At 37.4% G+C, this 21,690-nt stretch overlaps 1 non-coding gene across 1 annotated transcript; it reads right to left on the reverse strand.

The window, feature by feature from the left end:
* Window positions 1–2,614: 2,614 nt before the first annotated feature.
* Window positions 2,615–2,696, reverse strand: Trnas-gcu (transfer RNA serine (anticodon GCU)). Its single transcript has one exon. It is a non-coding gene; the product is annotated as a tRNA-Ser (tRNA).
* Between the last annotated feature and the right edge of the window lie 18,994 nt (window positions 2,697–21,690).

Raw genomic sequence — 21,690 nt, forward strand, 5'->3', positions numbered from 1 at the left:
CGTTTACCATACAATAAGTATGACTTTGTCAAAAATCGTTTGAAACTGTCAATATAATAGCTTCCTCCTTTACAGTGCTTGCTGAATTTCGACTTTATTGTACCTATTTGATTGTGCAGCATATATGTCATTGGTTGATACTTGATAGTACTACTTAAAGATATAATTACGACAATTTTATGCTTGATTGTCAATTTTGCGTAATATCATATAAAATGCATAGTAAGCTATCACTATTTGTTACATTGTTGCCTCGCTAACCGCTCTTACTTCGGCATTTAGGCAGACATTACCGCATAGAGTTTTGTGCGCCATGGTGGCTCCAGTTGGTGAATGCTCTAAGGGTACAAGTAACAAATTGCTCATAATTCAGTGCTACTGTGGGAATGTTTGGAAGACGCTCGTTTGAGGTTGAAGGTTTATGAATAAGTGGCTGTATAATGCGTTTGTAAGGAATGAAGTACTTGCTTTATATTTAACTTTCTATGAAAAAAAAAATATATAAACGATATCAAGTACCTAAATATGCTGACTAAGGAAGAGATAGAGAATTTAAGGGGTCCAGAGGTTTCCGTGGCAACTACTCCGCGCATCCGAACTAAATATAGGCTACCTCTCACTGACAGGGGTTTTCAAATCGATCCATTAATTCCTGAGATTAGCCATCCAAGCAAACAAACAGGTTCTTCTGTATAATTTATTTATTTATTTTATTTATTTCTCCTCACAATGATAAGTTTATTCTAGGTTACACATTTATGATTTGTTTTATTAATATAGCAATGTGAGGAGCTGGAGTCTGAGTTAGGCGTAAAGTACCTGAATTCTGAATGAAATGATAATATCATCCTCCGAGCCTTTTTTCCCAACTATATTGGGGTCGGCTTCCAGTCTAACCGAATGTAGCTGAGTACCAGTGCTTTACAAGGAGCGACTGCCCTATCTGACCTCCTCAACCCAGTTACCCAGGCAATACCCCTTGGTTAGACTGGTGTCAGACTTACTGGCCTCTTGACTACCCGTAAAATTTAATTCTTCTGTATAATATAAGTAGATATATTTCTCCTTAGTGGTAGCTACCTGTAACATTACAGTAACATCTACCGTCACTTAGCACTATGTCGGACACGCGACATTGCGACACTTTGTCTGTATATATGTCACTTTAATAGCTGACGTTATGTAACTATACTTAACTGTTTGCTTGGAGAATAGATGCGGCTGCTAAAGACCTTCTGTGTAATGTGTTTTATTTTGGTTTTGTTTTTATAGTGGTAATAAAATATGAGATGCGTTCACATTGCTAGTTTAGATAGATAACTTGACGCAGATTGTGCTCGATATTGCACAGATTGGGATGAAATGAACATGGGCAGGCAGTTATGTATGAACGAACAGAGTTTATTGTCGCAAATTTTTCAAAATGGTTCAACGGCGATGAAACATGCCATATACTTACTCGTAGAATGTATAACACTATATTTCATTCTATGGCAGCCAAGTTTAATATAATATGGTGTCTCGGACCATTGAAAATGGTGAAAACCATAAGACAGAGCTTTCATAATATGGCATAGGTTCATCACTGTAGTACAGAATTATGTTAAAAAACTTAGGCAATTTTTCTTTAGAGTGATGATAAGTGGGAGCATGCAAGCTATTCCCGACTTTTATCTGGTTACTGGAAGAAGTTACCATGCGGAAAGCATCTAATAACCTAATGAGAACTTTTATATCACAACAAAAATGCTGTCAACACACCCATACTTACTAAGTAGATAAATCTACATTAAGTACAACCATACATAGTAACTTGACGTTACATAACTGAATGCAACGTTTACTCGCTTGCGACAGCGCTGTACTCCAGTACTCGCGCTAGTACGCGAGCGAGTACACGTTAAGAGTACTGAGCCAACAGGACAAGCTGTTGCCGTACCTTATAATATAGCAAAGGTTTGAAATTAATGCTGATACGATACATAGAGAAGGATTGAGCGATAATCACCATGTACGTTCAATTCCTTTCGTAAGTTTTCCTTTACCTTAAACAAGTCATTTGAAGAGTAAATATACAAACTCGTTTGAATTGGTACTAGTCTGACCTAGAATAAGACCACACTCATACTTAAGAGGTTGGCTCTTTACCCACTAGGCCACCACGACTGAAGTTTCTTCTTTTATTTGATAATTTCGTCGTGTGTGTGCGTAACGATGTGATAAAAAATGCATGAGTGATGCACTTTATTGCATTGCCTCGCCTTCTACTCATACTTTAGTAGACTTTGTCGCATAAGTTTGTACTCACGACATCTCCAGTAGGTTATTTGCTCTTAGACAGTAAGTAGGTAAACCAGTTGCAGACGTCAAGGCTGCTATAATGTAGGAGGAAAGATTCTTATGTTATTGTGTTCCACGTGCTAGAGACCGAGCTTCAAGAAGGAGGGTATTGGTTTGATAATGTTTACTTTGAGCACATATAAAAATTGTGTTGTAGATGTAATTTTGAGTCATAGAAAATACGCTGATATTTACCTCTCCTACGATATTTCAATGTTCTACTAAAGTCCGATCTTATACTCTTGTCTATTGAACAATTGGCAAAAATATCATTCGACGAAGATGGGATTCGAACCCACGCGTGCAGAGCACATTGGATTAGCAGTCCAACGCCTTAACCTCTCGGCCACCTCGTCTTCTGTCTTCTGCCCTTAAAATAACCATTTATCCTAATTCATCTTCTCGTTACCAAAAGGCTGGCTACTACCTCGGACTAAGGATCAGCATGGCCATCCAACGAGGTAATGCTGCCAGCCTCTTGGGCACGCTCCCAGTCGACAGCGATGGGGACGAATTTTTTTATGCCTTTTAGTTTTAGTTTTTTTACTAAGATAAATTTTCGTCTTTATTGTAAATGTGTAGATAAATATCTATATTAATAAAATTTCTATTTATTCCCATAATCAAGATTTAGAAGCACACAGCATTATATTTGAAAGATTTAAGTAGCAAGACTACCTGATTTCACATTCTTATATTACGCATTAAAAGCCCTTTAGAAAACCTACGATTGCCCAACAAGGTACTAACAACCTATTACTTATACAGCAAACAAAGAACGCCCAAAAAGACACATTCAAAATTATCAACTACAAAATACCATACCTACAGTAAGTACATGAATGTCGCAAGTTCCCCCACTAGGCATCTAACCTTGACCCGCGCAGTGAAAGTGGCCCTTATTGCGACGTACCCAAGGCGTATAAGGACCGAAAACGAAAGTGGGAACTGGGAAGGTAGTGGACTTGTTAAGTTGAATGGCGATTAGCGATTACTAGCGTAGTAAAGGAAATATTTACTGAACGCGGTAAAATATAGCCTACGATACGATAGTCACAAATAACATAGCTCTCTAGTGGTGATAACGACACAAACTTGTAAACTCACAAAACTTCTTTAAATCATAGGTTTACTTAGATAAAACCGCATTCAAGGAAACTTTCAAGTAGTATCTAGGTGTCTCTAAAAAAGTACCTGTGAGATTAAATTGGTTAGTCATTCTTTCCGCGAAAAAGTTTACGTAACTCCCCGCAGCCGGATAAAAAGCTTTCCTCAATAAGTGGGCCTTCTAACACTGAAATAATTTGAATCGGACCAGTAAGAATGGCATTAGCGCGATCAAGCAAAGAAACAAACTCTTCAGCTTGGTAAATAACAATATATAGAGGTGTAACAAAAAAACAAAACACACACGACAGCTAAATAACAAAATTTTAAACTCTCCCGCTTGCGCCTATTAATACACCCCAACCTTTCCAACGAACAATAATTGAATGACTCCCGTAGCTCATAATCACGGAGCAAGCAAAGATGAGCGGAGATGCCATAATGCAGGTAGGCCAGGCGCCTTCTTCTAGCTCAAATTCGTACGATGGGCATGACCAAAACGATAAGTAACGAGGGAACTACAAGGCCTTGGATACTTTGAGACCTCTGTCAACGAGTTTTGGTATAAGAAAAAACCGGCCAAGTGCGAGTCGGACTCGCGCACAAAAGGTTCCGTACTTCCGTATTTATAAAACGTTCCATAATTCCATATTCTTTGAATATTTCAAGCATTTACCTGTTGCCGTTACCGACATCGAGTAAAAAGGAGCAAAAAATTTACGTTTGTTGTATGGGCCTCCAAAATATTTATTTTATCTGAGGGCACGGCAGTGCCCCAGCCAAGACTCGAGCAAAGCGGGCACGGCCGTACTATCTTTTCTCGAAGCGTTTCGCGGCTATTTCAGCCCCCTGTATCTTCCATGTGAACAAAGCTAGGAGTTTAGGTTTTCGATGACCAAGAGTAAGTATTAAAACAAGCTCAGTCCCAAAATTACAAGAAATTTGAATAAATAGTTTACGAGTTATGAGCGATCAAAGTTACACCATTTTGTCACTGACTCACTCACTGACCGATCATCAAAAGTCTAAGGTACTTCTAGCAAACTTAGAACCTTCAAATTTGGCACCAAGATAGGTTATTAGCTACATATAAAGGGAAAATTATAAAAACCTTAAAACTTAATAAAAAAATAGGAAACAAATTTATATTTGCGGTTTTTCAAGAACATTGTGTATGAATTTTGACTGCATTGATAACTTTGTTATTTATTTATGTACAAAATGTTACTATTTGTTTTATTGTTACGTAGTGTGGTATATTGTTATTATGTATTAAATATACATACATATGAATAAAAAAGCTAGGTTAAAATAAAATGAATAATGATAAAATCTTTCATATTAATGCAGTGCGATAAATACTGCATGCTCGCTCGATAGATGGCGTTGTCCTGGTCTAAATCGCGCTACGGTTTTAGTTAAAAAAACAATTTCATGTGATAGCGCCATCTACCTCTGAAATAAATCTCTTTTATTCTAAAAGATATTCGATTAAAAAATTCGACAATTTCGAAATTGTTTAATTTATTTAAAAAAAATGTTGTTTTCGTGCTAGTTTAGGTCTACATATTTAGTTTGTTATATATTTAGTTAGTTGCATGTAAGTTAATTTAATTTGTTATATACTTAGAGAAGAAGGAGACCTACAAAAATAAATTAGATCCCACCAAAACATTAAATGTAAAAAGCCAATCCTCTACGCAATTCCTCCACCGTAAAAGTTTTGAGATCGCATAGAAGCCAAGTCCTGTTCAACTTTATTTGTAATAATAAATCAATATTTTGTGACTATATCAATAGTTTTGTTCACATTACAATAATATTGTCTTGGCCATGAGCACAAGTTAATAGTCGCTCCCTGAAATAATGTGTAAATACCATTGAATTGATACATTCTATATGGACATGATTTTACGATTGGACTGATTGGAATTTGAGATCACCATGGACCAAACATGCGCCATAGTAAATGTGCAGTTCATGATTTTGGATGATACTGACTGTCGGTCATTTAGTAACAATTGAAAAAACTAAAAGTATTTAATTCTGTGATATTAAACTTCATGATTAACTTTCACCTCTCCAAGATATGCTGTATTATATTTGTAGTTTATTGTGCTCATGGCCAAGTCAATATTATTGTAATGTGAACAAAACTATTGATATAGTCACAAAATATTGATTTATTATTACAAATAAAGTTGAACAGGACTTGGCTTCTATGCGATCTCAAAACTTTTTACGGTGGAGGAATTGCGTAGAGGATTGGCTTTTTTTACATTTAATGTTTTTGGTGGGATTCTAGTTTTCAGTATCTGAGTAAATTTCAGTTGTCTAACTATCACGGGTCATGAGATACAGCCTGGTGACAGACGGACGCACGGAGAGAGGAGCAAAAACAATAAGGTCAAGTTTTACCTTTTGGGTATAGAACCCTAAAAAAACCGGGTCCCAAGAAAGCGTATGGGGGCGAACACAGTAACGCCCCATCCCCATTTTGTCGACCTACTTTCTTAGGAGATTTTCCGTTATGGCACCTCCGCTAGTCATTTTGTTCTCCATGCTTCGTAATAGAGTAATTGTAGCGAGCGCTCATTGAGCGGTTATTATCGAGCCATTAGCTGTATCATTTATGATGCAACTGCCACGGGAGATTTACTAGCCCCTGTGTGAGAGGAACTGGGGTAATGAGTGGAATTGTGTGGTTTAGTGGGTTATTTTGTTGATTTGCTAGTTGGCTAGTTTTCCTATTTTTTTGTTAGTGGTGAGAGGCTACTAGTGTTAGTAAGAAACCGACGATTCACTGTCAACAGTTTACATAGTTACTGTTGAACTTATACTTATGTTATATTCAATTATTTATAGTCAGCTAAACTGATAGTTTCGCACAGCGCAAGTCGTGCCGATCGCGGCGTCAGCAGAAACTGTGAAAACGAAGACAGTACAAAAAGTATTCATAGCTTTTTGTCGTCATGTCCTCCCATTGTTAATTATCACGCAATTAGACTGGTAGAGATAAGTTTGAGTGATTACTCATAGAAGACATTTTGCCTCGCCATTTTTAACCAAAACGTCAGTTTTCTTAAAACTACTAAGTTGTGACTTTCAAGTAACAAAGTAAGCAGATGTTTTAAGAAATACGGAGGTTTGTTGTCAGTGATCTTGGTCCTAATGCAGCAAATGCAGCTGTAACTAATAAATTAACTTCGACCTTAGATTGTATAATTCCTTAATACAGTTAGGTATCAAAAATATATAATTAAAATACATAAGATATGAATTAACATCTGTTTCTATTATAAAACTTTCGACCAACCCACGATAAAAAATTAAACTAATCTCACTTCACCTCGCCAGAATCAAGTACACACACAGTATTTATCTCTAAACCTGACATTGGCATACCTTCGCTAATCTCACTGACTCAGGCACCAAACTACGTGACGTCTGATTCGCAATCATTGCATTCCAACCTACACTGTTTTACACACGTATATGTTATTAATATTAATGTTCTATGTAGGTGTGTGAAACAGTAATCCGTTTAGTTTCTTGTAGTTGTAATTAAAGCTAGTAGATTTGTGTTGGTTTTGATTGTAGTTGGTAATTTTTTTTATTGAAAATATATGCAGAAAATGGGTACAAAGATAAACGTAGATAAAACTGTGATAACAGCAACTAATTGTCACCTTCTATCAAACGCCTAAAAAAACATGGCCTAACTTAGGAAAGGAAGTCCTTTAGGCAGCAGTTACTATTTTCCATACTAAAATTAAAAAGAAGTTTTCTTTGTTTGTATCCCGAAAGCTCCGTACTACTAAACCGATTTGTAATTTACATTTTTTGGGAAACACACTATCCCTGGGTAACGAGACCAAGAGACAACGAGAACAAGACTATCCTTCATGTAAAATTTAAACTTAACATCAACTTAGAAAAAACAAAATAATAGGCTCGTCATTCACCATCAACTTAATCAAGCAGAACACAGCCACTTGGATGACGATGACGTCACTAATTACTGTACACACACACACATACATACACAACACGCCTACATATGTACGTGTAATTGTAATACATAAGTCACGTTTCGTACAAGTAAACATGAAGTTGGCATCAAGTAAGGACTGAGAACAGTTCAAACAGCTTAGCATATTAGTTCAGTTCTAGTTATGAGCTTAAGTTAACAGTAGGGAAGATCTTGCGATGGAAAAGTGAGTTCTTACTGTTGTTTGTCTTAAACAGTTTGTGGTACTGTAAAATTATGAGGCAAAAGTTCACGTTATTTTTATACAGGCATCGTTTGTTGCTAAGCCAAAATCATAGAGTTAAACAAAGCTTGACGCGATCTGAACATATTTGGGCGGCTGTAATCTTTGGCAGTCGTCAATCAGAAGCCGGAATGTCTAAAAACCAGACTGATTAAGAAGTTTTGAGGAAGTCAAAAAAGTATTATGTAGTCGTTCCATGTAAATCAACTGCATCGGGTTAGACTTTAAGCTGACCTCAATATAGTTGGGAAAAGGCTAGACAGATGAGTACGTTTAACGGTTATAATATTTTAGACAAAAATAATGCAAATGACTACAGTACAAAACCTACAATTATGTACCTACATAGTAAACTATCTATTTAAAACAGATTAGCTTGCAATGAATGGAACTCGGCGATCCCACTTCCAACCGGTAGTTGCCCAACACTAGCCATACATACCTACCTACGTGTGTATGTATCTATGTATGTATCCCACAGTTTATGTTTACACGCTCTATTGAGCCTCAGAACGTATCTTTGATATTTCAATTATAAGCACCAATGACTTGTGCTCTCGCTGTGGCGGCATATTGGGCTGACAAAGTGTAGTCTCACTATAAGACATGTCATCGACATGAAAGAAGAAGAAGAAGCACCCATGACTATGTTTCGGATGGCACGTTAAACTGTAGGTACCGGCTGTCATTGAACATCCTTGGCAGTCGTTACGGGTAGTAGCCAGAAGCCTATAAGTCTGACACCAGTCTAACCAAGGGTTTGCCCGGGTAACTGGGTTGAGGACAGTTGAAGAGATCAGATTGGCAGTCACTCCTTGTAAAACACTGGTACTCAGCTGCATGCGGTTATACTCGAAGCCGAACCCAAAATAGTTGGGAAAAGGTTCGGGAGATAATGATTTCAATTATAAGCTTGTATTTATCTGCTACATAAATTCAGTTGTTATAAGTTCTTCTTGCTAAATCTAATCACTATATTATAAAGCAAAGTTTGTCTGTTTGTTGGTTTGTGATAAACCAAAACTTCTGTTTGCATGCACAGACATAAAAAACTTGCTGCGTACAGAGGATATTTATATCCTTGCTTGTTATTTTGCTTATGAATGAGTCTGCGTAAACAATTTAATAATACATTGGTACCCAATTAAATACCTACCTATAACAACGTGTTTACTTGACAAGTTCACGTCCACAGCAAGGAAAAATCTTGATGTCAAACAAATGACTAAGATCTAACCGCGGTTCTTAATCACATACTACCTCTATAGGTATCTACATTATTTATTGTATGAGGATAAAAAATATTAACTCTTCGTGTGTCACTTCAGACAATTGGTGGCTTAATTTTGGTATAACGAAGCGTTGAAAAGTTAGTTTCGCAATTACAAGCATGGTTAAAGAAAGAAGTAGCTATCCTTTTGTTGGTTATCCTATAGGTAGAATATAGAAGGTACCATTAAGCTGTAAAAGAAAGTGTTTATGGGTGGACTGTCCCATGTTCATAATGTGACAGAGTGATAATTTAATAAGCCTAAATTCAAAAAACGAGACTTTAAATTGGATCCTTGCTTTAGATTCTGTACAGTCCGAAGATTTTTTCGGAAAATGTTGCCTAGAATACTAACATAATAAAAATTACCTACCAAGAATATCACATATCACCTACATTATCATCAAAATAAATAAAAAACAACACACGATCACGGATTACACCGGATCAACGCTACCAATGTGTGCGCTCTCATCAACACACGGTTACATTACACGCACACATAGACAAGATGACGTGAGACTAGGTTATGGAGATCACGGATAAATATAAATACATACAGGTGTCTGTATACCTAGGTAGGTAGTTAAGGTATATTATAGTGTCCTTGTAACTGTATGTTTAGTTATCCTTATAAGAAACTTAGCTGGTTGTTTCTTGTGATATTGCATCTTTTAGGTGATAGAAAACTTAAGAACTTCATCACGCTAAATATCATCATCTGCCTATCCTTTCTCAACTATGTTGGGGTCTAACCGGATGCGGCTGAGTACCAGCGTTTTGCAAGGAGCGACTACCTATCTGACCTCCTCAACCCAGTTACCCGAGCAACCCTATACCCCTAGGTAAGACTGGTTATCAGACTTCTGGTCGGTAAGTACCTACATAGATATTTTCAAAGCTATTCAAATGATAATAGTCACACATGATCAATAAAATAATTATGATAATCTTACGATTTAGCTCATTAATAAAATACATTCAATACACGTGCTAGAGTTTGATTAGATACGTGCAGTCAATTAATATAATCATTATAACACATCGCCCTTGCTGAACATGGATATCTCAATATTATATGGAAGAATTTATTTATTTGTAGAAGAGTAGTTAGAAGCCAGTAAGTCTGACAACCATACTCGAGGTATCAGGTTGCCAGGGTAAACTGGGCTGAGGAGGTCAGACAGGCAGTCGCTCTTTGTGGCACACTGGTACTCAGCTACATTCGGTTAGACTGGTGCCGACCACAACATAGTTGGTAAAATGGCTACGCAAATTATAATGATTTTAGTTTGTACGTGCGACAAATTCTGTAAAACATAGGTACTTACTGATGTAATGGTTACAAAACCTTTGTAACATATTTACATAAACTTTGTCTTCTACAAAGGTTACATAATGACTCGCCCCCAAAAATTTGTATTCTAAACCAGACCCCTATTAACAGTGACCTTTTTGAGGTCCAAAACACCATGAGGATGATCCAGCCTTGACTGGCTAATGTCTGCTATTAAGAGAATGTCCGGACAATTAGCGCAATGACCGGAGATAATAGATAATGACAAATAATCACTTTTTTTTGTATCTTCACACTATTGAAGTTAGACAATCGGGAAAATAAAAAAGCTTGTGTTTTTTACGATAAATATGTGTTAGGCGTTAGTGCATATTATTAAGTAATTTATGCGCAATTGTCTTTGTTTCACACGCTGGTTTTTGCTGTGTCAGTGCGTATGTAAGTACAATTTATTATCTACTTAGAAGTATGCATTTAATGTCATACGTCGTGCATGTTCTTATATGATGTTATTTTGACAAGATATGAAATAAACTTGCTGTGTTGACTTTTAGGATTTTACAACGTGCCTGATTATGATTACAATTGGTTAGGTAAGGTTAGGAATACGTATGCATATTGGTAGTAATTTTTCACGTCCTTAGAAATTAAGGAGGAGACGCTTAAAATGCTTTATCTATGTTAAAAGGAGTAAATGAGCAACACTAAAACTGAAAAACTATGTTGGTGTCGGTCCAGTCTAACAGGATGCATCTGAGTGCCAGTGTGCCACATGGAGCGACTGCCTATCTGACCTCCTCAACACAGTTACCCGTTCAACCCAATACCCCTAGGTAAGACTGGTTGTCAGACTTACTAGCTTATGCAATGAAGTTGATTTCCTGTAAAAATATTTAACTACTTGAATGATTGGTGCACTATTAAGATGAATCATGGTGAACGGTGTGGCGACCCTGATAAGGCTAGGTGCAGTGAGTAATACTAATACATTCATGATTTGTACATGAGTTACATAACAATATGATGTTATTCGTCACCTATTTTTAATGTTTTCTTATATTTTTTTATTTAAAAATATTTAAACATGAAAAATATATGTTACAAAATAAATAAATGAGAATAGGATATTATTCACAAAGCAAAATAGGTACCGGGCAGTTTTTCTAGACAAAGGTGAAAACATAAATACCTATTATAAAAACATAACCTCATATACCTAAGTATTTAGTAGGTCCTAATGATATCGCAATTTCTTTTTTTGGCGAGAATTTATGAAAATAGCACTTACGTAGCGCAAGCGCAAGGCATCAGAATAACTAACTTCAGTGAGGCAAAGTTATTTTGTGAAAAATCATCTGATGTCGTTGAAATTTTGCTTGTCTGCCTAGATAGATAGATTGTGAGAAACAGATTCTTTACAAGTAAAACTGTGGTAAAAGCTAGCTAGCTTATTAAATATACGAGTATCTTAATTATAACTTCAAGGTAAACCATAACTTTACGCAACTGTCTGCAAAATGATAATAAGTTAGCACTATTACACAAATACACCTTTACACTGATGTGGTTAAGCCACTTTCGCCAAGGTCGGAATTCGGATGGGTGACCCATTGAGAAACCGGTGCATTCAGGCTGGTTTACGTTTTACGATAAATTGATTTTGTAATTATTAAGCGATTGGGAATGTAAACAGGTTTTATAGTGTAAATGATTTTAAACCTTAAGCTTGTGAAGATAAGGTCTATAATCCAATGAAGAGAAGAGCAATGCATGTTTCTCATTTGTGTTATTGTAAATGGCGCTCTACGTGTAATGGGTAAGGTTTAAATTCGTGACTGAATGTTTTGTAATGACAATTATTATTATTTTATAATAAGGTGTAGAATATTATTTTTAACATTATTATTATTTCTTGACTACGTAAATCTGTTACATAATTTTAGATATAGGTACTTATTTAATACAGGTTCAGCTTAGGCTTAAAATGAGTTTAACATAACTACTATTATATACATAATATATTTCGTTTTAATGTTGTTTTGCTTAAGAATCGACTTTTCAAGATTTTCTGAAAAATCAAACATTTAGTAGTCAAAAATTTAGTTTTTTTTTTAATTAATTTCAGTATCTCCAAATCTTAGTTTTTAAATTACTATTGCTTAACATCGATTGGCAAATGTATAAAATGCCGTGAGGATGCTAACCCAGCTGCCCCAACATTCTCTGTTTCGTAACATTTGAACAAATATTGGCATTTGTAACACTTTCTATTGCGATATATATTTATGTAATAAACGTTTAGTTTCTGATTATATTTTGATTTTAAGTAATAACTAAAGGTAATAATCCGTAAGAAGTACCTATTCCAAGAAAAACTGTAGCATGCTGTGTCACGAATATTTTATTACTCTTTCATTTGCAAATGACTGAACGGATTTTATTTAAACTTAACAGTAGTATAGGTTATACATTCGAATAGTATCTAGACTCCCCTTTATCCGAGTGCGGGAAGAAGTGTCCTTAGGAAATGCGTGAGACCGCTAGCGGAATTTCAGTATCTACAAACTGAAAAATTAAATATCTTCAGGAGTATCATAATTTCTATTTAGATGTCACACCAAACTAGAAAAAGAGCTAGTGTTATTTTTACTAAACCCAACCATGGTCAAGTGCACACAGTAACAAGACTTTTCCTACTAACCGAATGTGGGTAGATTATAAAAATAGCTGGTACCAGACGTCTCAATATTACCTTCCCACGTGGACTATAAAGCAGTCTAGGAAGGATCTTACACTTGAAGTAAATTAACGGAGTCAGCATGATGTCATCAGAGTCACGGCTCCAATGTCGGGAAATACTTCCTTTTTAAATATAGACGGGGTTTAGACTGTGGGTTTACTTATTGTTATTGTACTACAAGTCTTTATGTGGTTTCTCCAGCTACCTGAGGAAACTATTTCATCTCATCATCTTCCGAGCCTTTTCCCCTACTGTCTTATGTCGGCTTCCAGTCTAAACGCAGCTGATAACCAGTGTATAAAACTAAAAGAATGCCTTGACCTCTTCAACCCAGATACCCGGGCAACTCAATGCCCCATGGTAAGACTGGTTGTCAGACTTATTGGCTTCTGACTACCTGTAATGACTGTCAAGTTGTTCAACGACAGCTTTCTTGAGGAAGTTACTTCCCGTACCCAAATAAAAAGTAGCTGTTATTCTGATGTATATAAAGCTATATTATTGCCATTTCCCATCAGAATTTATTGACAGTTATTGAGTGAAAGAGTAACAAATATACACACGTACATCCAACTTTTAGCAATCTAAAACTGTTCAAAAATCATTTGACCGATTCAACAGCACAAATAAAACAAAATTAGATTAAAGTGTAAGTAAACCTTAACTTATCAAAGCGAGTGTTAAACCCGAGACTCTTTAAGTTCTCCAAGTTTAATTATGTAAGTAAGTAAATGAAGTTGCTCTCTATTTCTCTCACTATTTGTTCTAGTGGTGAGGTTTTCTTTCATTCATGGAATTTCCTTCTTGATATCTTAACTGGCCGTTATCTTTATTTTATGAGATTGTAATCAGATAAAAAATTATAATTATAGTACCTTTCCCAGCTCTATGGAAAAACTATTAGGATTGAACGTAAGTATACAGAATAAAGTCTTTAAGATTATGTATTGTGCAATTTGAAATATTATATCAGTAAATTACATAAGAAACTGTTACGTATAACATATCAATTTATTTACTTTTGGTTAAATTTTCTCGATAGTTATTAGATCTTTAAGATTTTTATTATGGTTAGTACACAATCCGATAATCGTAAGTAAAGTTAAATAAACTCTTTACACATTATTTAGTCGTAAAGTATCTCAAGAATAACAGCAAAACAAATTACAATGAAATCACTTAATATAAGACAAAGAATAAAGGAAAACTTCGGAGAGTTACAATCATTCCATTAACAAATATTAATTAGTAAAATCATCAAAAATACATTATTACAAGTCATCAGTATTCATTTACAAATATTAGTCATGTTTCATTCATTGTTTTAAAATACCTAACGTACATAAATATTGTGTGCAACCAATGAAATGTAGAGTAGAATCTGTTTGTTTGGTTGAAGGAACTACATTACATAGGTACATTTTCAAGACTTAACTGTACTAGTTTCCACCTGCGGATTCGCCCGTGTTGTCTGGTTACCGTACCCTTTGGCTTTAAGCCTTCCCCAATAAATGGGTTATTCGGAGCAGGCGAAACCGTATCACCGTATAACCGGATCAGTATATATAGTAAACTCATATGGACATACAACGTCTAACGTAGAAACTAATTCATTCATTTGCATAAAATCTAAGATATTTTGAAAACATTTTTGGACATATTTTTTTTTTTGCTTAACCAAATCTTCAGAGGGCATTTGAAACAACATGACACATTTAGCGCATAGGTAGTAAAAAAATTACTCATCCAAATAAAAACAGTCTACAAACATTGTAGCATTATCATTGAACCGCATAGTGCAGCGTGCGCGTGAGCATACAATGCGTAATTACGCGCATTCGCGTAATGTTACGAGTTGCGCGGTTATGGTTGTTGTAACCGGGTTGCTGTGACCCTGGCATCATCGGACCTTTTTGGTTTTATTGCCTCATTCATGAGTACCTATAATTGTTGTTTACAGGTTAATTATAGACTAGCAAACCCTTTGAAGAAACGGTCATTTAAGAGTCTAGTTATTGATACTGAATTTTGTACCTACTTAATTTGTTTTCGCCAGCGAACTACTTCCCGCAGCCGGATTAACGTCGCAACTTCCCAAAAAGAATTCAAGAAAAGAGGTTCTCAATTCGGATGACAATTTATTTTCTGTTATTCTATTAAACTGAAGTTTGATTGAATGATTCAGTCTTTTATAGTAGCTCATCCTACTGCCCTTATTTCAGTTTTTAGTAGTTATAGTAAAACAATAACAAACATGCTTACGCCTATACATTCTTACGGAAGAAATAGAGAAGATGACATACTCTAGTCCGAATGTAGGTATTGACCTATACCGAGCACCAATGTCATGCACCTTTTTTCAACAAGTTTTTTTTACACTTTAACACACTTGTTCGGTACAAACCACAAGAGATCCTCTAGCCATCAATAACCATAGATAACCTTACACTATTGAGGAACTAGGCCGTATCATAATCTGTCCTTTGACATTTTTTGTTGCCACTACAAAAAATTAACTACAATACGTGACGTTTCGTTTTTTCGTCATTTGTGGAAAAAAATACGTTCAAGAACACCATAATGAGAATATAAAGGGTATGGAAGTATTTTAAGTTATACTTTGTAAGATCTTTAAGTACAACAACGTAACGGTTATTTTCTTACAAGTTGTAAGCAGAAGTGTCATATTCACATTTCAGACTCCAAATAGGCCCAAGTTCACAGAGATGTGCATCATTCAAAGAATCTTTAAATTGGTTCAGTAGTTTCGAAACCTTTAGGGTACAAACAAAAAAAAACTCTTTGTTATATTAGTAGGTACAGATTACAACATTCCCTAAAATGCAGTCGAGTCGAGATACACTGGCAGACTTTTGAGAGATCAACGCAACAGTCCTACCCTATCTAAACAGCTCCAAGGAATTCAAGCTTCAAGCTTAACGACCATAATTATAATATTAATAAACTTTTAGTACTGTTTCTAGCCGTGTAGCGACGGCTTAAGAATACATATGTCGCTACCCCTTCTTCCAGTGGGTGTCGTAAAAGTCGACTAATGGAGTATAAAATGTACCAAACACCAGTGCAAGAGAAGGAAAACTCGGAAAAAACCCTCTATCAACCCGTCTGGCCAGCGTGATAGCAGTAGGCTAAATACCTCTATGAGCAGCACAAAAAAGCCACGGCCCCTAGTTCCCGGCAGTCCCGCTATTCCCGGTCATGGTGGCGACCGTGGTTACGGCGGGGCAGGGGGTGCGAAGAATCTCCGGGTTACGGGAGGCCACCAAACAAAACTGACTCTGGCGACGTACAACGGCCGCACGCTACGGCTTGACTCGCATCTGGCGCAACTCGAGGTGGAACTTGGGAAGATTAGGTGGCACATATTAGGGTTATGTGAAGTTCGAAGAGAGGGGGAGGACACCATTACCCTCGAATCAGGTCACCTAATGTACTTCCGAGAGGGAGACCAACAATCCCAAGGTGGCGTTGGGTTTCTGGTTAATAAGTCCCTAGCTGATAACGTTGTGGAGGTGTCTAGTGTGTCGAACAGGGTAGCGTACCTTATCTTAAAGCTCACCGACAGGTATAGCCTCAAGGTAGTGCAAGTGTACGCACCGACCTCGACACATTCAGACGATGAAGTGGAGGATATGTTTGATGACATATCAAGGGCCCTCCACTTCACTACAAAGACCCATTACACCGTTGTCATGGGGGACTTTAACGCTAAAGTGGGAGTACAGATTTGCGGCGAATCGGCAGTAGGATCCCATGGATTTGGAAGCAGGAATCATAGGGGGCAAATGCTCGTCAACTTCCTCGAACGTGAGGGGCTCTTTTGATGAACTCTTTTTCAAAAGCAGCCCCAAAGGAAGTGGACGTGGCAAAGCCCCGACACTATGACTAAAAATGAGATTGACTTCATCATGACGAACAAGAAGCACATATTCAGAGACGTCTCCGTGATCAATAGGTTTAATACCGGTAGCGATCACCGACTTGTCCGAGGCTCTCTGAATATCAACTTCAAGGCTGAACGTTTCCGTCTGATGAAGGCCAGGCTCCGACCAACACTGCTCCAAACCATGACAGGATCTGAAACGTTCCAGTCAAATTTGGAGAACCGATTTGCCGCCGTGGAAACCACAACAGACGTTAACCAGAACCACGAAAATGTGGTTCGGATCCTCAGGAGGAAGGTTCGAGATTCTGTAACATGCAGCGTAAGGGCAAGAAATCAAAGCTTTCGGAAGAGACATTAGGGCTTATGAAGAGACGACGTGAAAACCCACCTGTCACTTCGTCAGCTAAGCGGGCTCTAAACCAAGAGATCAACAAGCACGTACGACGCGACCTCCGGTGCTCCAATACTCTTGACATTGAAAGAGCAATTGAGCTGAATCGGGGTCAAAGGTGTTCGTACAATCTCTTGGAAGAAGCCACTTGACGAAGCTGACCACAGCAAGTGGAGAAGTCGTTTCTTCGGTGCCGGCAGTCCTTTCGGAAGTGGAAAATTTCTATGGCCGGTTATACGCATCGCATGCATCTCGACCTGATCCCGGAAATGAGGACTCTAGAGCCACATTAACGCGCCATTTCACCGAAGACCTGCCAGAAGTCAGCAGTGGCGAAATCGAGATCGCTCTGAGACAGCTCAAAAATGGAAAAGCCCCTGGCGAGGATGGCATTACAACAGAGCTATTAAAAGCAGGAGGAAAGCCCGTACTGGGGGAGCTCCAGAAGCTTTTCAATGCCGTCCTGTTTGAAGGGAGAACTCCAGAGGCGTGGAGTAGGAGTGTTGTCGTCCTGTTCTTCAAAAGGGAGACAAAACCCAGTTGAAGAACTATCGACCCATTTCCTCCTAAGCCACGTCTATAAGCTGTTCTCAAGAGTGATCACGAACCGACTTGCGCGAAGACTCGACGAATTCCAACCACCGGAGCAGGCTGGGTTTCGGATACGGCACCATAGACCACATCCACACAGTGCGGCAGATTATACAGAAGACCGAAGAGTATAATCAGCCCCTGTGTCTAGCATTTGTGGACTATGAGAAGGCCTTTGACTCGGTTGAAATCTGGTCTGTTCTGGAGTCCCTGCAGCGTTGTCAAGTAGATTGGCGATACATCCAAGTGATGAGATGTCTCTACGAAGCCGCTACAATGTCCGTCCAAGTACAAAATCAGCAAACAAGGCCCATACCGTTGCATCGAGGAGTGAGACAAGGGGATGTTATTTCCCGAAACTGTTCACTAATGCAATGGAGGATATGTTCAAGACGCTGAACTGGAAAGGACGTGGCATCAACATCAATGGCGAACACATCTCTCACTTGCGATTTGCTGACGATATCGTCATCATGGCAGAAACGCTGCAGGACCTACAACAAATGCTGAACGACCTGGCTGAATCTTCTCTACGCATCGGCCTACGGATGAACTTGGACAAAACCAAGGTCATGTTCAATGAACATGTTCTACCGGAACCGATTGCGATACACGGCGCCGTTCTCGAAGTTGTTCGGAAATATGTATACCTCGGGCAGACATTGCAGTTAGGTAGAAACAACTTTGAGGACGAGGTGAATAGGAGAATTCAGTTGGGTTGGGCTGCATTTGGGAAGCTACGTCGAGTCCTAACATCGTCGATCCCACAGTGCCTAAAGACGAAAGTCTTCAATCAGTGCGTCCTACCTGTCATGACTTACGGAGCCGAAACGTGGACACTGACGGTACGGCTGGTCCACAAGTTTAAAGTCGCTCAGCGGGCTATGGAAAGGGCTATGCTTGGCATTTCTCTGAGGGATCGCATCAGAAATGAGGTAATCCGTCAGAGAACCAAGGTCATCGACATAGCCCACCGAATCAGCAAGCTGAAGTGGCAGTGGGCTGGCCATATTAGCCGAAGAACCGATAACCGTTGGGGTAAACGAGTTCTAGAGTGGAGACCACGCCTCGGCAAGCGTAGTGTAGGACGTCCTCAGGCACGGTGGAGTGATGACTTGCGCAAGACGGCTGGCAGGAGCTGGATGCGAGTAGCCGAAAATCGATCTCAGTGGCGTGCACTTGGAGAGGCCTATGTCCAGCAGTGGACTGCGATAGGCTGATGATGATTTAGTACTGTTTCAAATAAATGCATTAAGTGAGGTCATCAGAGGTCAGGGCGAGAACTGTCGATAAGATTCTTCTGACGATAGTTAACATTTTTGAGGTCTAATCTTTGAGATAAACCACTAGTGGGGGCACAGATAATAAGTTTATTATGTCAAGTATTGTAGCAGATTCCTGATAAAGTTATCTTTGCAAAATGATTCGCTTTCATGTACCTATTGGACGTATCTACAAGGATTTGTGGGAGCCAGGAATTCCAACTGACCTAGAATTTAATAAGTTTCTTATTAATTTCGAAACTGAGGATTCAAATATATAGTTCCAAAAAGCCGTAATTTGTATTTTATAAGTTAAACCTTCCTTTGGCCTAACCGTTAACTCTGATTTTAGACTTAAATATTCAAAATCACATAAACAAAGCAAACTTAGAAGATTTATTTGAAGTTTGTAAAGTGACACATTATTTCTTAGAATAATGACTATAACACACCTGGCAAAATATAACGATAAAATAACTCAAATAAACTGCGTACAACCACGGATATATTATATTGTCATATAAAACATGTGTTAGTAGCTAGTTTTAATGAATACGACAAAGTTAACACCTGATAAAGAGAAACAATCAAGCCAGCATCCTGTTGTTTGTAATCCTAACCTGCTTATTTCCTCTCAAATAACTTTGCAAATAATAGATTATCTATTCCATTCACTATCTCCATTCCTGTCTCGCCTATAGTCAGACTTCTAATTAAGTAACTAAACACAAAAGCAATCAACCAGCATATACTTCTGGAAGTTGTTTTTTCTACTTCCATGTCAATACATTAAAATCTACACAACTACCTACGTTGCGTGCCAAACAACACGTTCCCTCACATACCCATAGCTGCCAAATGTCTTCTATAAGTACTCTATGGACTCAAACCAGTTTTTTTCATTGTAAGCACAAGTATATCCCAAGGTTGAAAGAGCTTACAAGTTGGTTGAAACCTTTTGGGCCCTTTCACTGGTGTTACGAAACTTTACCGTACCGAGAGCCGTGTTGGACGAAAGTAAAAGTTGTGGTAGGTTTTAGGCAAGTGTGTTGTAATGCTTTTAAAGTTCGGAATAGAGCTTTGAAGAAAAAATGTGGCATTTGATCTATTTATGGCAGTAGGTAGAAGCATCTTCTGAATAGAAAAGGCATTATAATAATATGTATCCTATTTATGTCAGTAATGCCGTCTTTTAAATATAAAAGGTATTTTCATTTTAATTATTATACCTAATTACATTTTCCGGAAGTTTATTTTTTTACATAGTTCATATTTTTTTAATACATAGTTTTGTACTGTCTACTTTATAATATTCATTTCATATTAAAACAGAAGGTGCAAAAGAAAATTACTATTATTAAGTTACGTTTTCACTCAAAATCGGTTAAACCAACATGGGTAAAATTATGCACAAACATATCTTACTGAAAGACAGATATATTTTTACCCGAATGCCTTATATATTTCCACTCGGAACTCGACCGAAGTCGTGAGCTAAACCTAGTTTCCTAGAAAATTCGTGACAATTAACAACCATCTGACTCAGGTGTTTCCGCCACGCGAATATCAACCTTAGCACGTGACTCCTGCGCATTCAAGTTAATTGTACGTGCAAATATGCGCAAGAGTCGATATGTAATTGTTATAACATCGTAAACAAAGGTTTTAGTGGTTTTATAGATTTTGTTATGCGAGTTTACGTGACTTTGGTTAATATTATCACAATTACAATTATGAGACAATTACTTGAGTCACTTGCTTTAAAGAAAAATAAATCATCTCGCCCAATTATGTTACAAACCAGAATATTAAAACTTGCTATTTTTGTATTCTTGCTGTGTACTAGGTTAATACTAAGCTAAAATATAGCCTATTATATGTCATCTAGTGTGAAGCCACAAAGTTAAAAGCATTTTTTCAAATCGGTTCCATATTTTTGGAGCCTTTAGGGCATTAATAAACAAAATCAATTTTCCTCTTTTAATATTACTTAAGACTTACAGAATGAAAGTCTAATACAAGCTAGATATAATATAAATAAAAAATAACTCACTACCCTACCCGGGAATCGAACATTGGACCTCACACAATAAACAGACTATCATATCGTCACAATCTATGGTAAAACCACAATCAGTATCATAGAACAGCAAGGCAGATAATGACACAATTAGCTAATCATTAAATAATTAATGTGACTGACTATAATTACTGGTAATAGACCCAGTTTGCTGCGGTCAGCCACGTCATTGTATAGTGAAAATCATTATTATTGTCAGCCTTTTTACAGTCCCACTAAATCAAATCAAAAATCATTTATTCAAACTTTCCTATGTGTTTTTGCTGGGAAGAAGAAGTGGCGGAACAAACTTCCCAGCAACACATGTCTGTCGGTAGGTTGGAAGAACCTTTGTGTTCCGCATCTGGATATTATACATCAGGGTACCTATCTATTCCTTGATATCATGGGTCATCTGTTTTCAACACTATCAAATGTATAAACATTTCTCT

Source organism: Helicoverpa armigera, chromosome 28 (assembly GCF_030705265.1).
Source record: "Helicoverpa armigera isolate CAAS_96S chromosome 28, ASM3070526v1, whole genome shotgun sequence".
NCBI lineage: Eukaryota > Metazoa > Arthropoda > Insecta > Lepidoptera > Noctuidae > Helicoverpa > Helicoverpa armigera.